General features: G+C 45.7%; 2 long non-coding RNA genes across 3 annotated transcripts in view; one reads left to right on the top strand and one right to left on the bottom strand.

Annotated features, from left to right (window-relative positions):
* The window catches only part of LOC102009994, a 17,013-nt gene extending 5,612 nt beyond the window's left edge, over positions 1-11,401 (bottom strand). The window contains exons 1-4 of the long non-coding RNA XR_264922.2: positions 10,912-11,401; positions 9,968-10,101; positions 7,435-7,781; positions 3,692-3,781 (exon numbers count right to left, since the gene is read on the bottom strand). This is a non-coding gene — a long non-coding RNA (uncharacterized LOC102009994). The remainder of the gene's footprint in view (positions 1-3,691; positions 3,782-7,434; positions 7,782-9,967; positions 10,102-10,911) is intronic.
* Positions 8,278-24,817, top strand: part of LOC102010203 — a 19,066-nt gene continuing 2,526 nt past the window's right edge. Inside the window, exons 1-2 of one of the 2 annotated variants that reach the window (XR_264923.2) lie at positions 8,278-8,440; positions 19,188-19,357. This is a non-coding gene — a long non-coding RNA (uncharacterized LOC102010203). Of the gene's footprint in view, positions 8,441-8,481; positions 8,705-19,187; positions 19,358-24,817 lie in introns of those variants that run through there. The other variant, XR_001232275.1, reaches the window with a different exon arrangement.

The following is a 24,817-nucleotide window of genomic DNA, read 5'->3' as shown; positions in this document are numbered from 1 at the left end:
GAACCTTGGAAAGCCCAGGGTGAGATAAATATTGGGCTTGTGGCAAGCACGCTGATATAGTCCCAGGAGAGATAGTTAATGAACACCTACTACATCACAAGCCAAATAGTGAATGTAAGAATGTTGATGGAGAAAAGGATGAGGTATTAACCTTTCCTTGAGGGAGCTAATATGTCAGGTAATGACACGAGTTCTTCCCTAAAATCTGCTATACGAAAGAAAATGATTCTTCCCTGGGAGATGGGCTCATGGCTCATGACTGGCTTGTATTCATCTCTTACCCTCCCAGACTGGATTGTTCTGCCTTTCTCCTAAATCCCGGGATGTTAAGCTCCATGTTGACATGGAGAGAAGTCATATCTTTCAAAAAGCATGAGAACGAGTGCTCTGTTATAGGGATGTTTTAAATTGCAACCTCAGTTGACCTCAGACGCAGAAGAGATGGTCAGTCTGCTAAGTTCCCCTCTGGCTCTGCTAATGAGGACACCTATCTTTTCGTGTGTTGTAGAGTCAGGGGCTGATTAATTGTACTCAGCTCCCAGGCCCCGGCTCTGAAGCTGGGAGGACACTTTGTTTACAAGGTTTGAAAACTGGGCAAGCACAGTTATGTCTCATATTCTGTCATTATTTACTTTCACTTTGGCTGTGGATATTCTAGAACTTGCATCCATTTAAATTCTAAATGGTCTTGTGTCATAAGGTTGTGGGGATTTTTAAACTGCTTTGCTTCACAATGTTAGTTGGGTACAGTTCAGTGAGTGTTATAAAAAGCCAATGGCTGGGCAAGGAGGGAGGAAGGCTCCTTGGTGAAATGGCCTCAGCCCTTGGGCGGAGCCCAGGGCTCTCCTGGGATTCTCACAAGGACCATGAGCATTTCAAGTCCAAGATCACCCAGGCAGAAAGCTAAGGGCCCGCTTATTGGGGCCTCCAATGGAGGGTCTTGCATGGAATGTCTGTGATGGATGCTTTGTCAGAGGGATGGTCCTGGTAATGCCTCCACCTGTAGTGTGGTACTCAGGGTTTACTAGAGAAAAGATTTAATACAGGATACATAATTTATAGGATTATTTTATAATAGTCACTCAAAGAATTAAATGGAAAAGAGTGCAGGAGATCTGTCCATGTAATAAAGACCCACAGAATCCAGCTGAGGGCCTGCATCCCATGGCAATGTCCTCCACCAGTCCAACTGGAGGCCTAGAACCCATGACAATGTCTCATGCAAGTCTCTATCAAGGATCTGCATTGGGAAGGCCCAAAGGTCAGTGGTGGAATCTGGAAAGTCTGCACCAGCAGGATGAAGGATCTGTGCCAGCAGGCTGAGGGATCTGCACTGGAGCCAGGAAGCAACCCTTAAGGTAAGGACCAGAACTCTCCCAAAAAGAACTGCAGCGACCCTCAGCGACAGCAAGGACCCAAGCTCCTCTGACAATAACAGGTAAGTTCATATCAGCATGACAAGCTTCTCCAGGAGAATCAACAGCACACCATCTTCCCCTCCAGTTCTGCTTTTATGCTGTTGGCAACAATCCTCAGGTGGGCCTTCCACACCCAGCACCATGCTGATACAGTTCAGCTGGGTGTTACAGGTTGACCATTAGTTCATCCACCACTTGGAGAAAGGGGGCCCTTTTCTAATTCCCACAAAGCTACTGGGTAGAAACAGCTGGAAGTGGTCACCACATCCACTCTTTTCCTGCATTTTGACACATGAGCCCTTAGTAAGTCCTCTAGATTGTTCTCTGAGACATAGCTGGACTGCACCCATGCCTCCCATCTCCTCAGCCACAGCCCTGACCAAGTTGCTTGGTCCTTTACCCAGCGGCTGCTGCAGCTTCCATCATTCTGTCCTCCTCACTCCACACCCCCCCATCTTGTCCTTAGCTGGGCCTGGTGGCACACACTTGTCATAGAACCTGGGAGGCTAAGGCAGGAGGCTCTCCTTAAATGCCCGGGCTACATAGTGAGACTCTCTCTCTCTCTCTCTCTCTCTCTCTCTCACACACACACACACATACACCCTCCTGGCCAGCTGATTACTCTGCTTAAGCTCCTTCTGTGCCTTTTCCTCATTGTCAGAGGATAAAAATTTAGGTTGTAACTGTGGCCTCATGGCTACAAGGTCAGTAGTAATGCCTGGAAGTAATGCCTTTGCCCTTGGGCCCCTCGTGGGCCCTTCGAAGCCCTGGCACATGGCTAGTTATCGGTTGCCAGTTTATGACCTGTTTCCCCTCGGACAAGGAACAGGTCTATTTCCTGTAGCCACACAGCAGGCACTCCGGAAATATTCCTTGAGTGAGTGCACGAAGCAGAAAGGGCCAGGATCTAACATTGAAATGATCTCATTCGCAGCCTGACACCTCAGTGGTGCCCCTTGGGAAAAGCCAACCCATGTTGCTGTCATAACAAGACAGATCAGAGGATCAGAGGGTCCCAACCACTTCCTGAGTGCCTCCCACAGGCTGGGCCTCGCACGCCACAGACCATCACACTTACGCAGCAGGTGCGACTCTCACTTGCCAGTGGCGAGCCGGTCTTCAGAGCTCCTGAATGTGTCACAAGTCACAGAGGCTGAGTCAGTGGTGCCAGGACAGACACCCCAGGACACCCCCCTTTTCACTACATCAGGCTGGGCCAAATCAGGCAAGTCTTTGGCCATTTCATCTAGAAAATGTGACTCTCAGGGAGAAGGCTGCCCCCCCATCTCGATCCCATCCTCTTTCTTCTGCAGGACCCACACAGGGGGCTTGAGCCTAGCCGGGGAGGTGAAGCCGGTGACCCCTTTAAAAACCTGATTTGGTGTTTGCAACCAGCTTTTTTCTTTAGTGATATATCATGAGCATCTTTCCATGCCAATAAACATAATTATACACCAACCAAAAAAAAGGTCCTGTTTTGAGATTATCTAGAAGATAAATATTTCCCTTGTGCTAATTCCAGCACAGTTTATATACTGTTTTGCAACATAGGCAAACTGTTTTCTTCTTATTTAAGCATTTAAACTCTGTTTTTTAAACTGTTATGGCATACTGATTGCCTCAGGGTAACAGATGTCTGCTTGATAGAGCTGTTTCCCAGGAAAAGAATTTGCTGTTTCTTGGTCTCCAGAGGAAGGGTGACTTTGCAAGTATGTGGCTTTTGGTCTACTTGTCACCTCACTCAACCTCTGAAGAACAGGGAACAAATTACAGTGTGGCAGGCTGCCTTGATAACCAGCTATATTTACAGATCCTGGCTGATTACAGAGGTGAGAGCCTGCCTGGTCTCCTGGAGACTGACCCTGCCCCTCCTCTCTCGAGGAAGTTTTTCTCTGCATTTTCCTAGGTGGATGAAGTCACTTGTTACAACCCAGAGACACTAAAGCGTGTGTGAATCTTTATTACATTTGTGGCGTCCCCAAAATCTTAGCCATGGAAGAACCTCTGTCAATCGCCATCATCATTGCTCTGCTGTTGGTCAGCATGAAAAACTTGGTTACAATCATGCCAAGAAGTTCTACTACCTAAATTCTAACCCGACTCCGTCTCCTACTAGCTGTACTACCTTGGGTAAGTCACACATCCTCCAAAGCCCAAGTTTCCTCATCTTTAGGTAAGAAGAATATTATTGCCTTTGCCTTAGTCCATTTGGATGGCTATAACAAAATACGTTAGACTGGGTAAGTTATAAACAATAGAAATGTATTGCTCACAGTTCTAGGGGTGAAGTCCAAGGTCAAGGTGCTAGTAGATTTGGTGCCGGCTTCCTCATAGATGGTGTCTTCTTACTGTGTCCACATATGCTGAAAAGGGCAAAAGTGTCCCTTAGGAGTCTCTTTTACAAGGGCACTAATTCCATTCTGTGGTTAGAGTCCTTGTGACCTAAATACCTCCCCCAAAGCACCACGTTTTAATATCATCACATTGGGGATTAGGTTTCAACATGTGCATTTTGTAGGGACACAAACATTCAGACCATAGCGCTATATAGGGTTCAGTCAGATAGACATGTAAGGTGCCTAGCAGGGTGGCTGGAACACTGGGGGGGGGCAATAAATATTAGTGATTATTGTGGAGTCACTGAGCTCCAGAGAAGTTGTGTGTTCTGCCCAAAGTCACACAGGGAAGGGTGGCAGAGGCCTGGGCTGGTGTGATTGCTGAGTCCTTGATCGGGGCTCTTTGGACTTTCACCCTTCCCCTGTCTCCAGCACTGTTCCCCCATGTCTTGATCAGCTGCAGGGAGAGCCCCAGGGCTGGTCAGCTAGATCTATGTGTCATGATGATTACTATCTCCTGACTGAGTGGGTCTCCAGAGCAGGAGCAGGCACAGCCCAGAAGGGTGGGGTAAGGGGCAGCCAGGGAAGTGAGAGCCGGATCCGGGTGGCAGTGTTCTGGCAGCCAGGATATGACTCCACGGTATTCTGAGCCACGTTCTTCGCCAAGTTAAGTGGCTAAACTAAAGGTAAGGAAGTCTGGGAGAGGGTCAAGGAGACAAGAGACTGGAACGTCCTTCCAGGAGAAGTAGTGAGAAAACTGAGAGCCACGTTATCTTCTCTGCAGAGATTTTGCATCTGAAGGAAGGGGAAGGGGACAGTGGACCGCTCCGATTTTTGTGACTTGCCATTGGCAAGAAGGATGGTTGCCTATGCAAGAGCTGACCTGCAGACAGCCTTCTTGCAGTTCCCACCACTGCCTCAGGAGGGCGCGGATGAGCTGCGGAGGGAGGGCGCCGCGGGGTTCCGCACGCAGGAAGGTCCTGGCATCTGCGAGGAGCTGGGGACTATCCTGGACAGATCTCTTTCCCTTAGGAAGGTGCCCTGGAGACTCTCCTCCCAGGTGCGGTTGTGAGGGGTCTGGCCCTGCTTCCAGGTGCTGAGTCTGGGAGTAGGGGGAGGGGAGGGCAGAAGTGAGTGCAGCTACTTCCCGCTTCCAGCCCGCCAGCTCCGGAGAGGAGGCTCTGAGGCACTGCCTGGATTTGCTCTGAGGTTTTCTTGCCCCTTTGTTCACTGGCTTCTGAGCTCTGTGCCCTCCTTTGGCCTCCTGCAGCCCTAATGAGCCCAACTGTCTCAGAGAGCCACAGGGGGAGACTTATGTTCATTTTATTAATTTTTAAAAAATCAGTGCCAATTTCTTATAATGCTTGGAAGCAACATTTTGATGTGAGTTTATTAAAGAAGTGCCGGACTTTGTGCAATAAACTGCCCTGTAATAGAAGTTACCCTAACAAAGAGAGCATGAGGACCAGCACTTACCCAGAAGCTTGAAGGTTTCAAACGGAGCAGATATTAAACTTACTGCTTGATTTTAAAAGTACATATTCAGAACTTCGGCTTTTACCTTGCGTGTTCATAATGAAATATAGCTATTATTTCCTGGAGCTTCTAATATAAAATGTTAAAGAGTTTCATTCTTTTCCCCCTACCCGGCTGGGGTGCTTTGTTTGTTTTAAATGGGAAAACATTTTTTCAAACAAAGTGATAACTACTGTTCAGCAAAGCATACGGGTCGTAGCTGGGCGGCTCAGTGAATGTCTGCATTTGTCTGCACGGTTGTAACTACCACCAGATCCACCTAAGGAAAACCTCCAGCACCCCGGGTACAGCTTTTAAGGGGTTTTGTCTGAATCCGTTTGGGCAGCTATAAGAAGATACCTTTCACCAGGTGGCTTGTAAACCTCGGAAATTATTTCTCACTGTTCTGCAGGCTGGTGAGTCATTGATCAAGGTGCTGGCACATGCGGAGTCTGGTGAGGGTCCCCTTTCTCATAGATCTCATCTCACTGTGTCCTCCCATGGTGGAAGGAGGAGGCATCTCCCTTGGGCCTCTTTTATAAGGGCACTAGTTTCATTTTTGAGAGCCTCAGCTTCATGCTGTAATCATTTCCTCAAGGCAATACATCAAAATACTTTTTTATTTATTTATTTATTTATTTATTTATTTATTTATTTATTTATTTATTTATATTTATTTAGGGTCTTGCTTTGTAGTGCAGGCTGGCCTTGAACTCACTATATAGCCCAGGCTGATCCTGAACTCTTTGCAATCCTCCTGCCTCAGCCTCCGTGTGCTGGGATTATAGACGTATGCGCCACCACACCCGGCTCTACTTTTCCATTCGTAATACTTTTGCATTGCTGATTTATTTCAACGTAAAATTTTTGGAGGGATATAAACATTGGGACAATAGCGGGCATCTTCTTGAGATGTGCATCCTGGGAAAGCATTTGATTTGAGGCCTGGGGTCAGGGGTCTGTGGGGATGCTGGTGTAGGGTGTTGAGGGTCTCAGGACTCCTGCTCACCATCCTGCTGTCCACCTCTGGGATCTCTGTTCTCAACAGATACAGAATATTTATACCCTGGCCAGAGTGAGAATACAGTGGCCGCTCCTTTATGCCCAGAGCAATTTGAGTTTTCTTGTTTTGTTTTTTTTTCCATTGGCGAGATTGGTTACTTCATAAAACTTTTTGCAGCATGCTGACATTTTGCCTGTATACAATTCTATGGCAAAGCTGGGAGGGATTTCAGTGAATTTGTCCTTATGCTTTCAGTCTCATCTCTTAAGTGCTGGCAAATTGCCCCTAACACATCACTTGTTATAAGGAAAACTTTAAAACTTTCAGAAAAGTAAAAAATAAGATTACAGTGAAACCAGCAATTACATGTAATGATTGCTAATGCTTTCCCTCATATGCTCATATTTTTTCCAAGCTATTAAAAATTAGACATGGGCTGGGAATATAGCTCAGTGGCATAAGCAGCTGCCTGGCATGCGCAAGGTCCCGAGTTTGATCCCTGGTACCGCAAAAAAAAAAAAAAAAAAAAAAATTAGACATGATGCTTCGCCTAAAATAAGGATATTTATTTCACCTGTTAAAATGAACAATAAATTCCCAGTATTTCCTATACCTATTCTATATTCAAACTTTCTCACCTACAGAACATTTTAGGATGTCTTTTTTACAAGCCAGGGTCCAGTCAAGGAACTGGCATTGTGATGTCTCTCAATTTAGACCAGTTCTCCAGACTTTTTTGTTACTTAATTACATTGACTTTTTGAAGCGAGTAGGCCAAGGAAAACATAAAATACCCCTTGTTCTATATTTGTTCTGTTTCTTCCTGGTGTCCTTTAACTTGTAATTTGCTCACTTCTGAGAAGGAAATAATATTACTTATGCTGACCTTTCCGACTAGTCCGCAGTGACATATGTACGCAAAGGTAATTTTGTCAGTTCACAACGCCCTTAGTGTTTCAGTAATATTTTCCCCTGGTGTCCTTCGATTAAACAAACAAAAAAATGAACAGTGCCATTTATTAAAAGTTAGGTCCAAAAAACTTAATAAGTACTTGTGTCCTAACTTAGTAAGTATTAGTAAACCATTTGAAAAGAATAACATACATCAATCGAAAGAAAAAAGCACATTCTATTTCGACCTAAAGTAGCCAGAATTACTTACTAATGGGATGTGTGTATCTGTGGGGATCATACAGTGCCTCAAATATTAGAATTGGAGTGTCATCCCCAGCCGAGTTTCCTGTCTCATGTTGAGTTTTACGTCATACTTCCTTTTTATTACAGCAACCACTGAAAACCTAGCTTTACAGAGCGAGAACTCCTTCAGAAGAAATGTAGTGAGGTCAAGCTAGTTCCCGTGGTGCTGGTTATCACCGTGGGTCCCTTGAAGTTTTAAACATTCCGCAGCGCTTTTGTGAGCTCGCTGTGGTGTCTGGGTTCCTCGGTGCCCTGTGCTGGAAACCACGATGCGAATGCAGTGTCTAGTATCTCCGGTAGAAAAGATGACAGCTTATTTGAAGGCAAAGTGGACAAGCACAAATTTGTTTCAGCTGAGCAAACAGACGTCCCCACCACCCTCCCTCTAGCAGTGGATCTGGGCTTTACTGTGCTCTAGGAATACTTGGGAGATGTGCCATGGGAAACCCTATCCTGGAGAACCCGGTGGGATAGGTTTCTGGTGTCTGCATAAAAAGGAATTCTGTGGTGGTTCCAATCATACTAAGACCACCAGGAGGGGCAGGCAAGGTCACACTCAGAGTTGATGATTTGCTAGAAGGACTTACAGAACTCAGAAAAATTCTGAGTATTCTCAATGAAGACACATATTCAAACTGGCAAAGGGGAAAGGTGCCAGGGCAGAGTCCGAGAAAGACCAGGCATCAGCTTCCTGCTGGCCCCTTCCGGTAGGGTCGAGCGACAATGCTCACTTCTCCTGGTGACAGTATGTGGCAACACTCAAGTAGGATTGCCACACAGGAAAGCTTGCCCAAGTCTTGGTGTCCAGGGCTTCTCACTGACGGTCAGTGACATATGTACACAAATCCCCATGACTGGCCTTAGGCACTCAGTCTCCAGCCGGTGTAGCCCAAGGTTCCACCTGGAGACCACCTGGTCAGAAAACACGGGCGTGGCCCGAGGCCTCAGGCATGCAAAGACCTTCTTGTCAGGTAGAGTATTCCGAGGGCCTAGAGTTTGTCTCCCAGGAACCCACAGGGGCGTGACCTTTCTTTAGGACATGGAGGGTTTGAACACCCCAAGGCTGCACAGTAATCCTCTCCTTACAACCATGTGCAGGCTGCGTTTAATTAGGTCCCCAGCATGTACTGCGCCTGTGGTCCAGTCCTCCAGCCCCTGGAGCCTGGCTGAGAACCGTTTTCCCATCTGCCTTCACTGGTGGCTGAAGGCCTTGCTCATAGCTTCATTAGAGGCAGGTGAGTGAAGATGCCAAGGGTAAGTTCCTCACTGTGCCTCATCCCACGGGAAAAGAATACAGCTCAGCAAGCGTTTTGTGTTACTGTGTTTTGTTTTCTGCTCTAGCTAATAGAAAGCAGAGGCCAAACAGTCTGCTGCCGCCTGGCCTGAGGTGCCTTAGGTGGCTGAAGTCATCTGTGCCTTCTGGATTTCTTTAGTCATCTCTGTCCTCTTCTGTCCATGGACATTGATGATGATTTTATAGGGAAACCCAGGGGACCTCGGGGATTTCACCATCAGTTTAACAACCGTGAAGGCGGACAAGATCATAAGAGCAGCGAGAGCCCTCCAGCTTTTCTGGTTCAGATGGAGATGCAGGCTGAGGGGAACGGGGCTGCGGGCACCAGCTGATGGACTCCAGGTCCGGTGCTCAGTGCCCGTTTTGTGGCCAAGAGTCCCCACCCATCCTCAGGCCCTGGTCCCTTTCTGTCAAACACACTCCACTGAAATCTTGTGGGAGCAGAGGGGTCACTGGAATTTCAGGGAAACACAAATGAGCTTTAAACGAACCTCATTCTCAAAGTCCCCGTATGTGTTAGGACAAGTCCTCTTACATCACCTTGGACAGAAAGTTCACTCTCAGAGGAGAACTTGGAAACACACAGGAAAGGAACAGCTCGCTGACAAAAGCCTGGTCTTGATCCGACCTGGAGTCATCTCAGTGGCCCCTGAATGCCCCTCACTAGCCACTTTTCTTGAATAACTGTGCTGGCTGAGAATGTCTCCTGTGACAATAACTGAGCTCTGGACTGCACTGTCCCCTGTGTGGAACAAGCCCAGCCCTGCCCCTGAGTTCCTCAGCAGCTGAGTGAAGAGCGACATTAATAGTCTATGTCAGGCTTGACCTGAGTCGGGGTGGACCTCACTGTGTCAGTACAGTTTTCCAGGGGTAATGACACATGTCACCTTGTGTCCCCCCAATCCCACCCCATGCCAAATAAGGCCATCTCAGGGGGTCAGAGGAGTTTGGGACTCATTTTTAATGAAAGTACCAACATATACATGGTCAGTCATTAAAATTCTACACCGAAATTTGGGGGACTTTCTATGACTTCTTCCTTTATTCCTTAGTAAGAGTAAGAAGACCTCATATGCTTATGAAGTTCTACCCAGCCCATACCGTACATCTTCCCACTGAACCTAAAAGCCTGGACGGCCTGTGGAGCAGCCTCATCTCACTGACCCAGAAGTAGTCATTGGCCAAGAGAGTCCTCTGGCATTACCGGGTGGTACACGGTTAGCAGAGCTGTGGCCGGAGCTTGGCTCTTGTCCTCGGTCCAGCATGCAGCTGACCCTGGTGACCCTTGATGGAAGTATCTTTCCAACACCCTTCTCCAGAATAACTTTGATATTTGATCTGTGAAGAAGCCATCGGAATTCTGGTTGACCAAGTTTAAATCATTTTTGTTAAAAGCTTCCATCTGCTCAAACATTTGGGGCAACTTCTAGATACCAGGGGTAGTGTGGATACTTCTGTGTCCTCTCCTTGGTCATCCATGGCTACCATTAGGAGCCAGGGTCTGGGGTGGGAAGGGTGGGGAGCAGGGGCAGAGGAGGGGAGTGACCTTAGGGGCTGGACTGCTTGGACAGAGGTCCAACATTGTCTGCTGTGCCTCGGGGGACAGGAGGAGAGCCCCCTCCTGACATTCACACAGGGCTGGGTGACCAGCTGCGAGTGTGGCGGGGGAGCCAGACCTCGTCTGAGGCTGCAGATCTTCATTTTCACCCCAAGAGAAAAGAGGAAGTGAGTGGACAGGGAGTTTTAGGGAGGACAAAATTTCCAAAGTAAGCATGATTTGTTTCAGGACTGGCACAGGCTTTTTTAAGCTGGGTCTCTGAAGAGCTTTGAGGACACCAGCATGCAAAACAGTTGCAGTGGGATAATAAATATTAACCCAGGGGCCTTCCCCTGGTCCCAGCAGCCTTTGAAGACTCCCTCTGTCCTCATCACCAGCTCCCTCACCCCCTGCTACAGAGGGAGGAGTCTTTGTGGCCCATAGAGGCCAAGTTCAGCTCCGCAGTACAGAAGTGGGAGAAGGAGGCAGAGAGAAGCAGGAGGAGGTACCGGGGTGAGGGACACATGGAGAGAGATGAGGAGGCTATAACTTCCCAGGGCCTGGTACTTGGTTTTCCTTTGGGGTTTGGGGGAAACAAAAGAAAAACATACTGAGCTGTGCGTCATCAATTGCTGGCTGCTGAGACCCGGCTGCTGCAGGTCCTGGGCCTTATAACACTACTTAAGCCGCGGGTTGCGTGAGCACAGACCACAGTGTGCTGTGCTCTAGGTGGTCTTCTTACCTCATTTTGTCCCCAGGGATGGTGCTACCCTTAGCTGTAGTACCCTGAGGTCCCCGCATAGCAATAGACCCACCCTGTAGGTCACAAAGACTCCTGAAGTAGCCTCCTTTGAGACTCACTGCAGTTCTAGAGACGGACCCCCAGGTACCCCAGGCCCCCCAAGCAGAGGGGAGGAGTAACGAGGGCCATTAGGTGACAGCTCTGTAAGGAAGGCCTCGGTGTTCTCACTTCCTTTTTTGACCTTGCATCTGGTAGGCACCAGGTTCTATCCATTTGAGGTCGGGTTTGAAGAGTCACCAGCTTGGTTTTGCTTCACTGTCCTCAGAGCAACTCCTAAATGACTTTGGAACTCAAGCTGAATTGTCAGTCTGGTTTTTTCCATGCGTTCTTTGCTTGCTGTAGGCCCTTTTCAAAGACCCATTGAGTTGTTTGTGAAAATGGGTGATGGTCCAATTGGCAAAGCATTATGTGGGCGGTGGCATCCTGCAATCTATTCTGCGCTCACAAAGAAACGATGCTACTAATTACATCTGTCCCTTCTGGATGTTCCCGTCTGCTTGCCTCAGCACCATGGATGTTTACGGTGTTCTAGCTCAGACTTGAGGAGGACGGCGAGGGAGCCAAAGGCTTTATTCTCTCTGCGCTGCTCACAGTGAGCTGAGGGAAGGGTGCTGCTGTGGAAGTTATTATTTTCACTGTATTTTTTGGTGGCTGTTGGGGGCTGGGCAGGAAGAGAGGACTAGAGTGTTTCTTGGAAGCAAATGAAGTGGCAGAAGTAGCCAAAATTGCAACTGAGAAATGAAACCTATAGTTTAGCTTGCAGTGAGTTCAAAGGCTATGCTAGGAAAAATTGCAGGTGTTGGTTCTGAGGTATTTGGTTTCGACAAAAAAGAAAAGCAAAAAACTAACCTGGGAGCTCATCTGAAAGACAGCCTGGCTTGGAGATCATCACTTCTAACAAGAACCTCCCTGTAGGCCCAGGGAGGCAAGGGTGATGGGAAGAGGAGGAGGGACAGGGGGATGGGAAATGTGTGTGTTCTCAGAAAACTTCATCAGGAACTCAGAGACCCAGCTTGTGCCCCCTGCTTTCTGTACGGACTCATGGTGATGTGTATGGGTGTGGTAGATCACGCATCCTTTGGAAGATTTTAAGAGCTGCAACAGATGGAAAGAATTTTCTGATGTTCCGAATTTTGCTCAAGTTCAGACTATAGAAACCAAAGGGTTTCTTAAAAGATTCAACCAGTTCACTGGGCCATTGTATTTTCTTTAATGTAGAAAAAAGATTCCAAGATTCTGTTAAGTCTGCAAAGCCTCTCTTAAGCTCCATCGTGCTCGGAGAGGGCAGGGGTAGACTGATCTCTTTATTCCTCCAGTTCAGAAACTGAGGGGCACGTGTCACACAACCTGCCACCTCTCCCACCCCAACAGAGGCCTGCAATGAACTTGGGACCCACGGTGCCCAGTCCCACAACTCTTCTGCTCTATTCCGGGTCTGTGCAGATTCCAACTTTGTTCATACTTCATTCAAGGCCTCCTCTGCAGTGTGATTTTTTAAACTGATGTGTTTTCCTAAAATAACGAGCACCTGGTTGCTGCTGAGGCATCCACAGCCCTTGCTTTTCTCTTGCCCCTGGTGAGCTGTGGGTCTGTACTAAGCTGTGTGTTTTCCAGTGGCTTCTTTCTGCCACTTACTTCGTGTCCTGTGGAATAGTTTTGATTCATAACCTATGACAAGGGTCTACAGGGCAGAATCTATGGCAAAGAACAAAAAGGCAGGGTGTGACCTCAAAGGTTCAAAGGCAAGTTTGCCTTGGGGCACCTTTCCAAAATTGGTTAAGTAAAGAAGAGCTGAGTCTGCTGTCTCATAAAGAAAACGTGGAAGCCCTTTGTCACTATGAAGGTATTGTGCCCATCTCCAGTGTGTAGGATGCGGCCACCTGTAGGAAAGGTGACTAGAAGGTTCTGTAGCTGGACTCTCAACATGCTTTTTGGGGATTTGAAGAGAACAAAGTGCAATAAATGACACTCTTGCAAAGGATCTCTGCTGGATTGACCCAGCATGCTAACGGCCCTCAGGAGATATGTTTTTCATTAGCCCAATGGGATCTGTGTGTACTGTATTCATAGGGAAAAGTGAAGAACAGGGTGTAAGGCTTTAACCAGTCACCACAGACATTACAGCAATATGGACTAATATCTAGAATATATAAGGAACTCTTAAAACTCAACAGTTATAAAAGAACCAACATTGTGAAAATGGCCATACTAACAAAATTGTTGAACAGATTCAAAGCAATTCCCATTAAACTACCATTAGCATACCTCACAGATCTTGAGAAAACATTCCCTAAATTCATCTGGAACCAGGAGAGACCCAGAATAGAAAAAGCAATCCTGGGCAACAAGGATAAGTCAGGTGGAATCACAATCCCTGACCTGAAATTATACTACAAAGCTATTGTAATAAAATCAACCTGGTACTGGCTAAAAAACAGACCTGAGGATCAATGGAACAGATTGGAAGAAACAGCCACAACCACAAACACACTCAGCCACCTAATCTTTGACAAAGGGGCCAAACAAACTCACTGGAATAAAGTTAGCCCCTTTAATAAATGGTGCTGGAAAAATTGGCTTACCACCTGCCAAAGACTGAAAATAGACCCAAGTCTGTTAGCAGGCACAAAACTAAAGTCAAAATGGATCACAGATCTCAATATTAAAACAGTGTTATGGTTTGTGTCTGTGTGTCCCCCCAAAGCCTCGTGGGGTCATGGGGCAGGCTTTTAGAGTTTGACTGATTCTGGGTGTGAGAGCTACACCCACCCTAGGGTGGATAGTTTGCATATGTAAGGGACAGGAAGAGGCTGCTTGTTGCCATTCCTCCTTTTTAGTGTTTGTTGCTTTTGCTGTGTTCTGCCACCATGAGCTGTAGCCCTCTGCCATGTGCCACTCTGCCTTGTAACCTGCCAAGTATGGACTAAAACCTCCACAAACTGTAAGCAAAATAAACCTTTCCTTCCTTAATTTTGGGGGTCAGGTATGTTGTCCCAGCAATGAGAGAAAAGTAACCAAGACAAACAGAAATATTAAATCTATTGGAAGAGAAAGTAGGTAAAATCTTGAAGACATAGTGGTAGGCAGAGAGTTCATGAACAAAAACCAAACTGCATGTGAAATACTTCAAAGAATCAACAACTGGGATCTCATCCTACTGAAAAGTTTCTGCACATCTAAAGAAATCACCAGCAGAGTATAAAGGAAACCCACAAATTGGGAAAAAATTTTAGCTGACTGTCTCTCAGACAAAGGTCTTCTATCTAGAACATATAAAGAATTGAAAAACATCAGCTCCCCTCAAATTCAAAGATCCAATCCAAAAATGGGCATCTGAGATGAACACACACTTCTCAAATGATGAAATACAAATGGCAAATAAATACATGAGAAAATATTCAACATCATTTGTCATTCAAGAAATGCAAATTAAAACAACTTTGAGATTTCATCTCACCCCAGTAAGAATGGCTAACATTAAGAAATCAACCAATAACAAATGCTGGTGAGGCAGTGGAGAAATAGGAACCCTTCTCCACTGCTGGTAGGAATGCAGACTGGTGAAACCACTGTGGAAATCAGTTTGGAGATTCCTCAGCAAACTAGGTCTAGAGGTCCCATTCAACCCAGCTATTTTCCCTCTGGGTATTTTCCCAGAAGAACTGAAAGCATCATATCACAGCAATATATGTGCACCCATGTTTATAGCTGTGCAATTTGTAATTGCTAAATTGTGGAAGCAACCCAAATGTCCATCCACTGAGAAATGGATAAAAAAATTGTGGTACTTCTATATAATGAAATATTACTCAGCTATAAAGTAAGATAAACTCAAGACTTTTACAGGTAAATGGTCACAACTAGAGACCACACTCATAAGTGAAATAAACCAGACCTCCATGTGTAAGCAACATATTGTCTCACTAGTGTAAGAACATGAAAGGGTGAATGAAAATTAGGAGGTATGATAGACATTGCGAAACAAAAGGAAAATGCTCAGAAGTAAAGGGCAACTGGGGTGAGGGAAAAAAGAAAAGAAAGAAGGGGAAATTATGTATGTATGTATACACAGGATAGCTAACATAGTTGTACTACTGACTTCTATCACTTTACTGAAAGGAACAGTTAATGATTACTTCTTTGATCAGTCTTGCATGTCTCTATTTGTTTTCCTGAGAAACCACTTTGAAGATATCAATACATAATACAAATACCATTGTTAATTTCTTACCACTTTGTCTGTAACTCTGTATTGCTTGTATTGTTCTTATGCTATTTTGTAAATGGATGCCTGTTTTTCAATATGTTTTCCTTCTTTTATTTTTAAAATAAAGTAAAAAATAAACAGTTATTAAAAAATATTCCTGGGACTGGAGATGTAGCTCAGTGATAGAGTACTTGCTTCATATGAAAAAGGCTTTGGGAGCCAGGTATGGTGGTAGACATCTGTAATCTCAGTATCCTGAGATACTGAGACAGGAGGATCACAAGCTTGAGGCCATCCTCGACAATTTAGTGATTTAAGGAGACCCTGTTTCAAAATGAAACAGTCAAAAAAGATCTGGGGGTGTAACTCAGTGTGAAGGTCCTGGGTTCAATCCGGACTACCACTACCGGGGTTGGGGGCTGAATTCAATCCTCACCACCGTGAACAAACATATGTAAAAAACCAACCCCTTCATTATGGCTTATATTTAGATGTCCCCTCCAAAGCCCCATGTACTCATACGTGGGGCTTTTTGGAGGGGGTTGGACCATAGATGTGTGATACTAGGTTACAGGTGTGATAACTAGATTAGTCCACTGATCAATTTAGCACAGTTCTGGGTGAGGATAATGGGAAGCCCTGGGTGTGAGTGACATCAATCAATAGGATTGTAGCCTGAATGGACTAAAAAGGGAAAGGAAGGTTTGCTGCTGGCTGCCTCCTGCCTACCCTGCCACATGCTGTCTCCTCTCTGCCATGTCCTTCTTCCACGTTGCCCTGCCTTGGAGCCAGCTGATTGTGGACTATAATCTTTACAAACTGCAAGCCAAAATAAACCTTTCCTCCTTTAACTTGTGGGTGTTGGGTATTTTCTCCCAGCAACAAGAAAGTAACTAAGACACACCCTAAGCAATGTAATTAGAAAATGGGCAAAAGGCATGCACAGACATTTCATCAAGGAAGATATACAGATGAAAAACACATACAAGATATTCAGCATCATTAGCTGTGCTATTCACAGCCCTCATTAGTTGTTAGGGAAATTCAAATTAAAACCATAACAATACATGGTTATCAGAATGGCTCAAGTGAAAAATAATTCCAACAATTACTAGGTGTGGTGGTGCACACCAATAATCCCAGCCCCTGGGAGGCTGAGGCAGGAGGACTGCCATGAGTTCGAGGCCAGTTTGGACTACATTGTTGGTTCAGTGCAAGCCTGAACCATATAGTGAGACACTGTCTCACCCACCCCCCTTAAAAAAATCCAACATCAAATGCTGGTGAGCATTTGGAGCACTTGAACACTCAGGTGTCGCTGGTGAGAACATAAAATGGTAGAGCCACTTTGGAAAACACTTTCACAGTTTCTTTAAAAAACGAACATATGACTACCATACCACCCAACAATCAGAATCCTGGGAATTTATCCCAAAGCAATGAAGAATTGTTTTCACACAAACTCTGTACACAAATGTTCATAGCGGCTTTATCTGCTGTAGCCGAAAAAACTACAACCACTCAGATGTCCTTCACTGGAGGAATGGTTAAACCTGTGGTACATCTATCCCATGAGGGATGACTTGGCAACAAAAGGGAATGAATTATTGATATAAACAACAATGCAGTAAAACTCTGGTGAATTATGCTGAGTAAAAAAGAGACAATCTTAAAAGATGACATACTGTATGACTCCATTTATAGACCATTCTTGAAATGACAACATTTTAGAGATACAGAACAGAATAATGGTTGCCAGGGGTTAAGAAGGAGAGCTGGTAGGAGGGTTGTGGGAGTGACACTAAAACAGTGAGAGGAGGTCTTACAGTTCAGACCTAACATGTCCCAAAAGTCTCAGGTGTTCAGAGCTGATTTGCTTTGAGAATGTGATTGTATCATGAAGGCTACAGCTTCAAGAAGTGGATTAATACACTGATGAGCTCATTAGCCAATGGACTTATTAGGTAGTAGTGCCTAATTGGAATAAGTGGGTCACTACAAACATGACTTTGAAGGGTAAATTTTTTCCCTGGCATTGTTCCTCCTAAGCTCTTTTCCTGTCTCTTTGCTTGTTAGTTGCCAGAAGGTGAGAAACTGTCCTCTGACATACCCTTCCACCATGACATTTGTGGCTTGGAGCCAGTGTACCATGGACTGAAACCTCTGAATCTGTGAGCCAAAATAAGCCTCTCCTCTTTAAATTGTGTGTGGTATTTATTTTGTCTCAGCATTGCTGAGACATGGGTAGGTGACTAATGCAGGAGAGATCCTTGTGGGTTCAGACCTGTTCTATATGTTGACAGTATCGAAGTCAATATTTTGATTGTGGTATTTTTTAGAACTTTGTAAGATGTTAATATTGAGAGAAACTGGGAAAGGGTACATAAAGTTGCTCTACTATTTCTTACCCTTCACATATGGAGGAAACAATGAACATCTAGTTCAAGGCCGGCTTTTCTAAGGGGGTACTTGGCACTTTTCATCAGAGGCTTAAGGCTATAAAGTTGGAAAAGGGTAAAACCTCGGGGAGAAACAGGTAGGATGGGAGTGCCCTCTGGAATTGGCCGGGATACCCCCAAGAAATCACCAAGAAACTGTACTGGCTTCACTTGTCCATCTTCCTAGTGGACAAGGCCAAGATTAGCCTGATGGAAACTTGGGGTCAGCAAGGACTGAGATTTACTTTCAAGCCCGAGGTCCTGAGGCTCCTCAGTCTGCCAGCTCTGCCCCTCTCCAATTCCATGGCTCCCCTCCCCTCTTCCTGTTCCCAACAGTCTTGCTCAAGAGGCCCAGAAGTGTCCTTTCACTGAGGGCTGACAGTCCAAATCTTCCCACCAGGCAGATATCTTGCCTTGGAAACACCCCAGGGAGGAATTAGGTTGAAGACCAACATGATCATTTCCCCTCCAGTGTGGGGACAGATTCCTGGGTCTTAGTACCAGTGCCTAGACCAGTAGCTGGTCCCTGTGGAGGGCCCAGTCTGGGTGAAAAATATGTGTGTGTAAATATCAGAATTACAAGCAGTGGAAAGATATTTTCACCAAATGGGCTGTGGAATTAGACAACTGGCCTCTCATCCCAAACTTACGGGCACTGAGGAGAAATAGGCTGCCTGCCAGGGCTGGTGCATGGTATTGCCTGACCACTAAAGCAGCCATTTTTCTCTCCGTGTCCAGTGGGTAGACTTGCTTCTCTGCATTAAATGAGCTGGTATAACCCCCTATACTCTGAGACCCTCTGGTAGAGCAGGGGCCTGGCTTTTGAGCCTCCACCCACTACACAATGGCCTTCTTGTCCTCTGTGACCTCCCAGGACTCTGAGCTGACCCTCAAGTCCAGGCTTGCCACCTTTCCTGTCCTGGGTCCAACCCAACACCATCAGCCACAAACTCCACACTTGTAGGATCTGACTTTCCACAGCTGGAGCCCCTTCCCCAGCCCACCCCACCCTGGCACTCCGTGGGGGGTCTGCCCTTCCAGAGGCCGCCATCCATTTTCTCTCTCGTGCTCAAATTTCAAGTATAAGTATATATTTTCTTTTCACATGTCTGGAAAAAATAATACATTTATTTGGTTTGTTTTATAGCTTTTTTTAAAAAATGCATGTTATTCTAGCTGGATGCATAGTCTGTGGATTGATGAGGATTCTCTGGACTTTGGGCAGAACAGGAATGAAGAGAAAGAAGAAGGGCTGGCCAAGGCGAAAATGTCTCACAAGGAGAAAAACCAAAAGTCCTGGGGACAAGAGAGATTGGGATGGGTGCTTTTGGCTTAAGAGGACACTGGCATCCACCCCATGTTGGTCCCATGGGGTGTGCGGGGAGCAGCAAGACAGGTCTGGGAGGGTCAGTTATCATCTCCTCTCATCTCAACATTCAGGTCTAAACATCACACTGGTCGTATGAAGTCACCTGTGGTAGGAATATTTACACCACGGAGATCGGCAAGTGCCAAGATCATAAGCCTGTTGTTCAATATCACCCAGCACTCCATGAGGCATTTCCAGCAGAGGGCGCTCTCGTGCGGCTGGGGACCATCAGAGTCTCTGGGTAAGTGAGTGGCTGCGTCCTGAGTTTCTGGACTTTGGTTTCTGGTTGTTTCCTTAAGTGTGTGTTTTTAATTCATAATATGAGGAAGATTCATTCAAAGAAACCAGAAACAGATCCCCTCTTGGGCAATGGGCAAAAGCATGAACAAAACAGGAAAATCAAGAACTCAAGCCTCGGCAGTGGTTATGTGAAGAATAGGGGAAAACAGAACAAAGAAACACCTTGTACGCAGATTTAAGAGGAGAGGGGTGAGGCTCAAATCAATTCTTTTTTAGAAAATAAAAAGATTACTTAAAAAAAAATCATTCCTTTTTAAGCCTGTTAGATTTTCCAGAAACTGCTATAAAAGAGGTGTGAGGTCACTAGTGCCATCCCCACCCAACTCTGAAAATGGTCCCAATACCCTATTTCAAGACCAGCTGCAGAGGGACGGCCTTTTCCACAGCTCAAGCCAGTTATTGTCACCACCGCCTGCCCTTGCCTGCTGCACGGTGTTTGACCAGCCAGGTTTCCCCATTTACTTGGTTTTGATTTTTTTTTGTACTGGGAATCAAACTGAAGACCTTGCGCTTGACAGGCAGGCGCTGTGCCACTGAGCCATATCCCCGGACCCCTCCCATTTACTCGGATCAGTATTGTACTTGTGCACCACTTGCTACAACAGGAAGAGATCTCTGAACTACCTTTTCAACCTCAAGCCCTCTCGCTCTTTTTGGAACATCAGTGAGCCCTGGGCCACAGCCAAGGGCTTTGCAGCTGCTCTGGTAAAGTGGAAAAGTTAAAGGTGCTTAGACCTTGTCATAGGCCAAGACCATGCGACACAACAGGACCTCTCTGAACCCGCAAGGGCTTAGTGTAAAAACGCATGGGATCCTCCACCTTTATATGTTGGTTTTCTTTGTTCTTGTTGTTGCTGGGCCTGGCATAGAGATGCCTTTAGACCAAAAAGCTGGAGGGTAAGCAGGTTGGCTGGGAGTTCCTGGTTGGGTCTGTGCCAGCCTACTTCCAGTTAACATGGGGCCTGGACAGCTGGAGAACTGGAAACCATGAAGAGGCTGCTTGAGGCCCTCAGACAGCTGGGAGAGATCCTGGGGCACTGGTCTACAAGGCCAGGAGGAGCAGGATGCCAAGGGTGGAGCAGAGGCATGAACATATCCCAACTCTGCCAGCTGACTGAGGCCAGTGGTGCCCCCACCCAGGGCAAGAAGACCAGGGCAGGTAACACATCCTGCCTGGGACCACCTTTGCTCCCAGGCCCTCTTGAAGTGCTGGGGGTCAAGTGTGTTTCTAAAGATGAGAAGCACTTCCTGGGCACAGGGAACAGCCTATCTTCATGGCCCTGGGCATTTCAGCCCTATCTCACCATTCTAGCACCATGTGTGACAAACACAGCTGCCTGCTAACTAGGTGGGCTGGGTAAGCCATGGGATAAACCCTCAGGAAGCCCAGTTACCACCCTAGGTCTTGCTGGCTGGAAGCATGCTGTGCATCCTTCCCAGATGTCCCAGAGATGAGGTGCTGGATGACAAAGGTCCTGGGAAGGAAGGGGCCCTGGGGGAGAGGAGCAGTGTGGTTGTTTGTCACTCCATGTGGAGTGTGTTAGAAACAAATCAACTGAATGACCAAGTGAAGGAGTTGGCAGGCTGTGGCTCTGTGGGAGCTTCACTGGGTGGCTTCTGGTGGCCTGGCCTCTGGGCCCCCAAGTAACCCTCCCGAGGAGCCCCAAGGACCGGGGTTTGGCACATGTGGAGAAGATGTCTTTTCAGGGGGAAGAAACGGGGTGAGGGAGGCTATGAAGGGAGCGGGCTGGAGAGAGCACAGGGGGGAAAGAGAAGCAGAGAGGCCTGAGAGCATCTGAGACAGACTCAGAGCTGGGAGCAAGGACAGCTGGACCAACAATGCAGGAAGACACAGGGACAGTCAACAGCAACCGAGCTCAAAAGACAGAGAAACAGAGAAAGACAGAGACAGAAAGAGACACGGAGAGGAAGAGGCAGTCAGAGGAACAGGGAGGGAGTGCAAGGGAGCTGAGAAAGAAGCAACATGGGAGTCATTCAGGCTCTGCTGGTCCCTGCAGCCCCTCAGGACGACATCCCTCCCAGGCATGGCTCCAGGAGGTGGGTGTGGTATCTCTGCAATTAGCTGGCCACAGATTGTCCCTGAGGACTGGACAGTTGAAGGATGGGCACTGCCCACATCACAGAAACAGGGAGCCTCCCTCCACATACTCCATATGCCCCCTGTGGGCCACTGGGAGGGGCTGAAGGGGTTCAGAGGCTTGGGGATGTGGGCTGACCTCCAGCCCAGGCATATGCACCCCTTACCACAAAGCGCTTGCTTGTGCTTCCCAGAAGGAAGCAAATCCAGCTAAGGGTGAGGTTTTCCTCCAGTGGGCATCCTGTCTCCTTGCCAGGCAGTGAGGTGTTTGCCTTCAGGGCCAGCCTGGCCCTGCCCAGCTCTTGAATCCCCTCTAGGTCTGGGGTCCCAGCAAAGGTTTCTTGGGGTTTAGGGACAGTGTCAGCAGCCCAGATGTGGTACTGCTGAGCAAGCCAAGGCTCAGAGCTCATCCAGGGAGGTTGAGATCACAGCTTTGTAGGAGCAGAGTCCAGACTGGATTGGGCTTTTAAAACATAAAAGTGGTTAAAGCCATAGAGCAACAGCAAAGGGGAAGAGGAAGAGGCTGAGGTGGCCCTGCCTGTCCCATCTGGCAAGTCCAGCCCCTCTCACTCTCCGCTTCCCCTGGGAGCTCAGAAGCCTCCCCTTTGCACAGCACTGCTTCCCTGTGGGGTGAAGGTCCCCTTTACCAATTCCATGCTCAGGGTTTCCCCGCATCAACAAAAAGGGCATCTGCTGTGGTTAAATCAGCTCAACAGACAAGGAGACTTACTCAGAGAGATAAAGTGACTTGCCCAAAGTCGCAGCTAATAAATGTCTGAGCCAGAATTCAATCCCAGGTATCTCTGAGTCCCAAGCAGGGACACTCAATAAACAAGTGGTACACCACCTAGAAGACAATGGAAAAAACCCAAGCAGTTGGGCATGTGCTAAGAAGAAATGAACAAAACCCAGGGGCTTAACTGTTTAGGTTTAACCTTGAGAATGTTTTGTATTGTGCTGCATCTGACCCAGCTCTCGAAATTCTGGAGGGCACGTGATGGAGGATAAAGAAAAATGAGAGTCAAGATGCAGAAAGCTGAGGTCAGGGGGAGCCTCCTCTCCTGGTGGGAGAGAGAGAACCACCCAGTGACTGCAGTGCATTTATCTATATATTTGTGGGCTATTGTCAATTAAAACCCCTCTGCCTAGCAACTTGTTTGTATGGCTTGCCTCAGGCACTCTGCATTCTTGGGGCTGGCCTTGCTTTAGCCCCACATGTGTGACCTATCTCCAGCTTCAGCCTCTCCCCACATTTCCCCTTTTCTGTTTTGTAGTTGCAAGCAATGGGTGGTCAGTTCAAGTTGGATGAGCTGTGTTGGGAGGATTCTGCAGAAGACCTTCTCATTCTCAAATCCTTTCCATTCTGAGTGAACTTACTTGTTTGGGTTATAGATTCGCAGTCCAAGGATTTTAGGTCCCTGCATTCAGCATTTAACCCTGTACAGCCCATTAACCCATAACAGTAATCATTTACCAGTGTAGTTGGCAATTGTCAGAAGATCTGAATTTCTTCTATAGCTAACATATTACTATGGCATTATTTTATATATCTCATAGTTATACTTTTCTGCTGGATGTTCAAGACCAAGTTAAAGTGAGGCCTACATTAATCAAATTTTTGCTATCTATCAAGGTCTGTTAAGTCTTCTGAGGATTTAGCTTGGAACCATGTAACAGAACCTCTTAGTTCTTCTGTCAGTGTCAGCTGTCTGGATGAGTCAAAGCCATTGCTTAACCAAGTTGTTTTCTGTGAAAGCTTGGGAGACTTTTCTTTTCTAGCGACTCTCCTTAGGCATACTATACACCAAAGATCTCCTTCCTCTGTGGTCCAGCAATCTCCTTGATCAGAAGATCAGGGGCTCATTGAGTTGAAGGATATAGCAGAAGAGGTTCTTTTATGTCTTGGGTCCTCATTGACCTTGGAGGACTAGGGCCAAAATATTGACTATCCTCCTAGCCCATCTATCTTTCTGGTTTTTGGTCTCCAAACCTCAGTTATTAAACACCAAGAAAAGAAGTTTAATGATATTACATTGTAATAGGAGAAGTGAGCTTAATATTATAATTTTAACTAAAATCAAGCACCTTGAAATACAATGTAGAACTGTTATTTCCTATCAACCATATTCCTGTACAAAGTTAACAGACAACAATTATATTATTTTATATAGAAAATTTGAAATCAATAGCCATACATAATACTGTAGCATGACAATCATGATGACAGTTTTGAAACACACTTAAATTTTCATTTTGACATAAAATAGCCTTTTTAATCAATCATCCCTATCTAGTACATAAGAAGCTTTTATTTAACTTGTTGACCTTTAATGGGATGTCATTGAAGAAATTTGTGACAATGTCTGGATGATTTAATGTCTAAGCATCTCTTAAGTATGTAGGTACATATATAGCATGTACATCACATAAGTTTTTGTTAAAGGCAGATGTCTGAATCTGAAAGAAAAGGCTTATCATCATAAACAATCCCAGTTTTACATTTTAAAAGAGCTATACATCTGGAAGGCATGAATACATTCAATACAACACCAGATTAGCAAAAATCAATTGTCATAGCCTTAAACAAACTTTTGTTTCTTAATTTTATTTGGAACTAGAACATCTTTAAATTAGAAAACCTTGTTGTCTCATTTTTAGAAAACTTAACCTTTTGACAATGACCAATGTAAACATATTACAACAGTATATTTTTAATAACATTTATTGGGGTGTCTCCATAAGGCTATGGAGATCATTGAGGCCTCCCATTAAGGAACAAGAACTGGATAATGTTTCCAGACAGCTGCATTCTTATCCATCAGCTGGAGTCCTGTCCAACAGTTTTTCCTCACCATCAGGGATTTTTTTTGTTTAATTATCTAAACAAATTTTTGATGACTTATGAAAGCCAGATCATATCACTTAATATACTATTTTTGAACAATGAGAAACTCTCAAATCATAATACAATAATAAATAATATACAACAATATGCATTATATTTATAAATCCAATTTTAACATAATTTTGATCAGCCAACAATTTTGGTAGAAGCATATCAGACAAATGCTTCAAAATCTAAAAATGCAAAAAAGAGGAAAAATTTATTGAGCTCAAATAAAACACCTGCTTACTGCTGGACACACAGACAAATATGCATAAGACAAATCTATTTATAAAATTAGAGTGCACTCAAATATATTTTTGACCAAATTGAATTATAATAACTCTTTTACAAGTTTAGAAGTTTGTAATTATAAATAGATTAGTCAAAATTATTTGTAGGTCAATTAGCAGAGATCT

Source organism: Chinchilla lanigera, unplaced genomic scaffold (genome assembly GCF_000276665.1).
Source record: "Chinchilla lanigera isolate Chin_1 unplaced genomic scaffold, ChiLan1.0 scaffold00150, whole genome shotgun sequence".
NCBI lineage: Eukaryota > Metazoa > Chordata > Mammalia > Rodentia > Chinchillidae > Chinchilla > Chinchilla lanigera.
The sequence above is the reverse complement of the archived record's forward strand: the minus strand, read 5'-3'. Positions and strand labels throughout refer to the sequence as shown.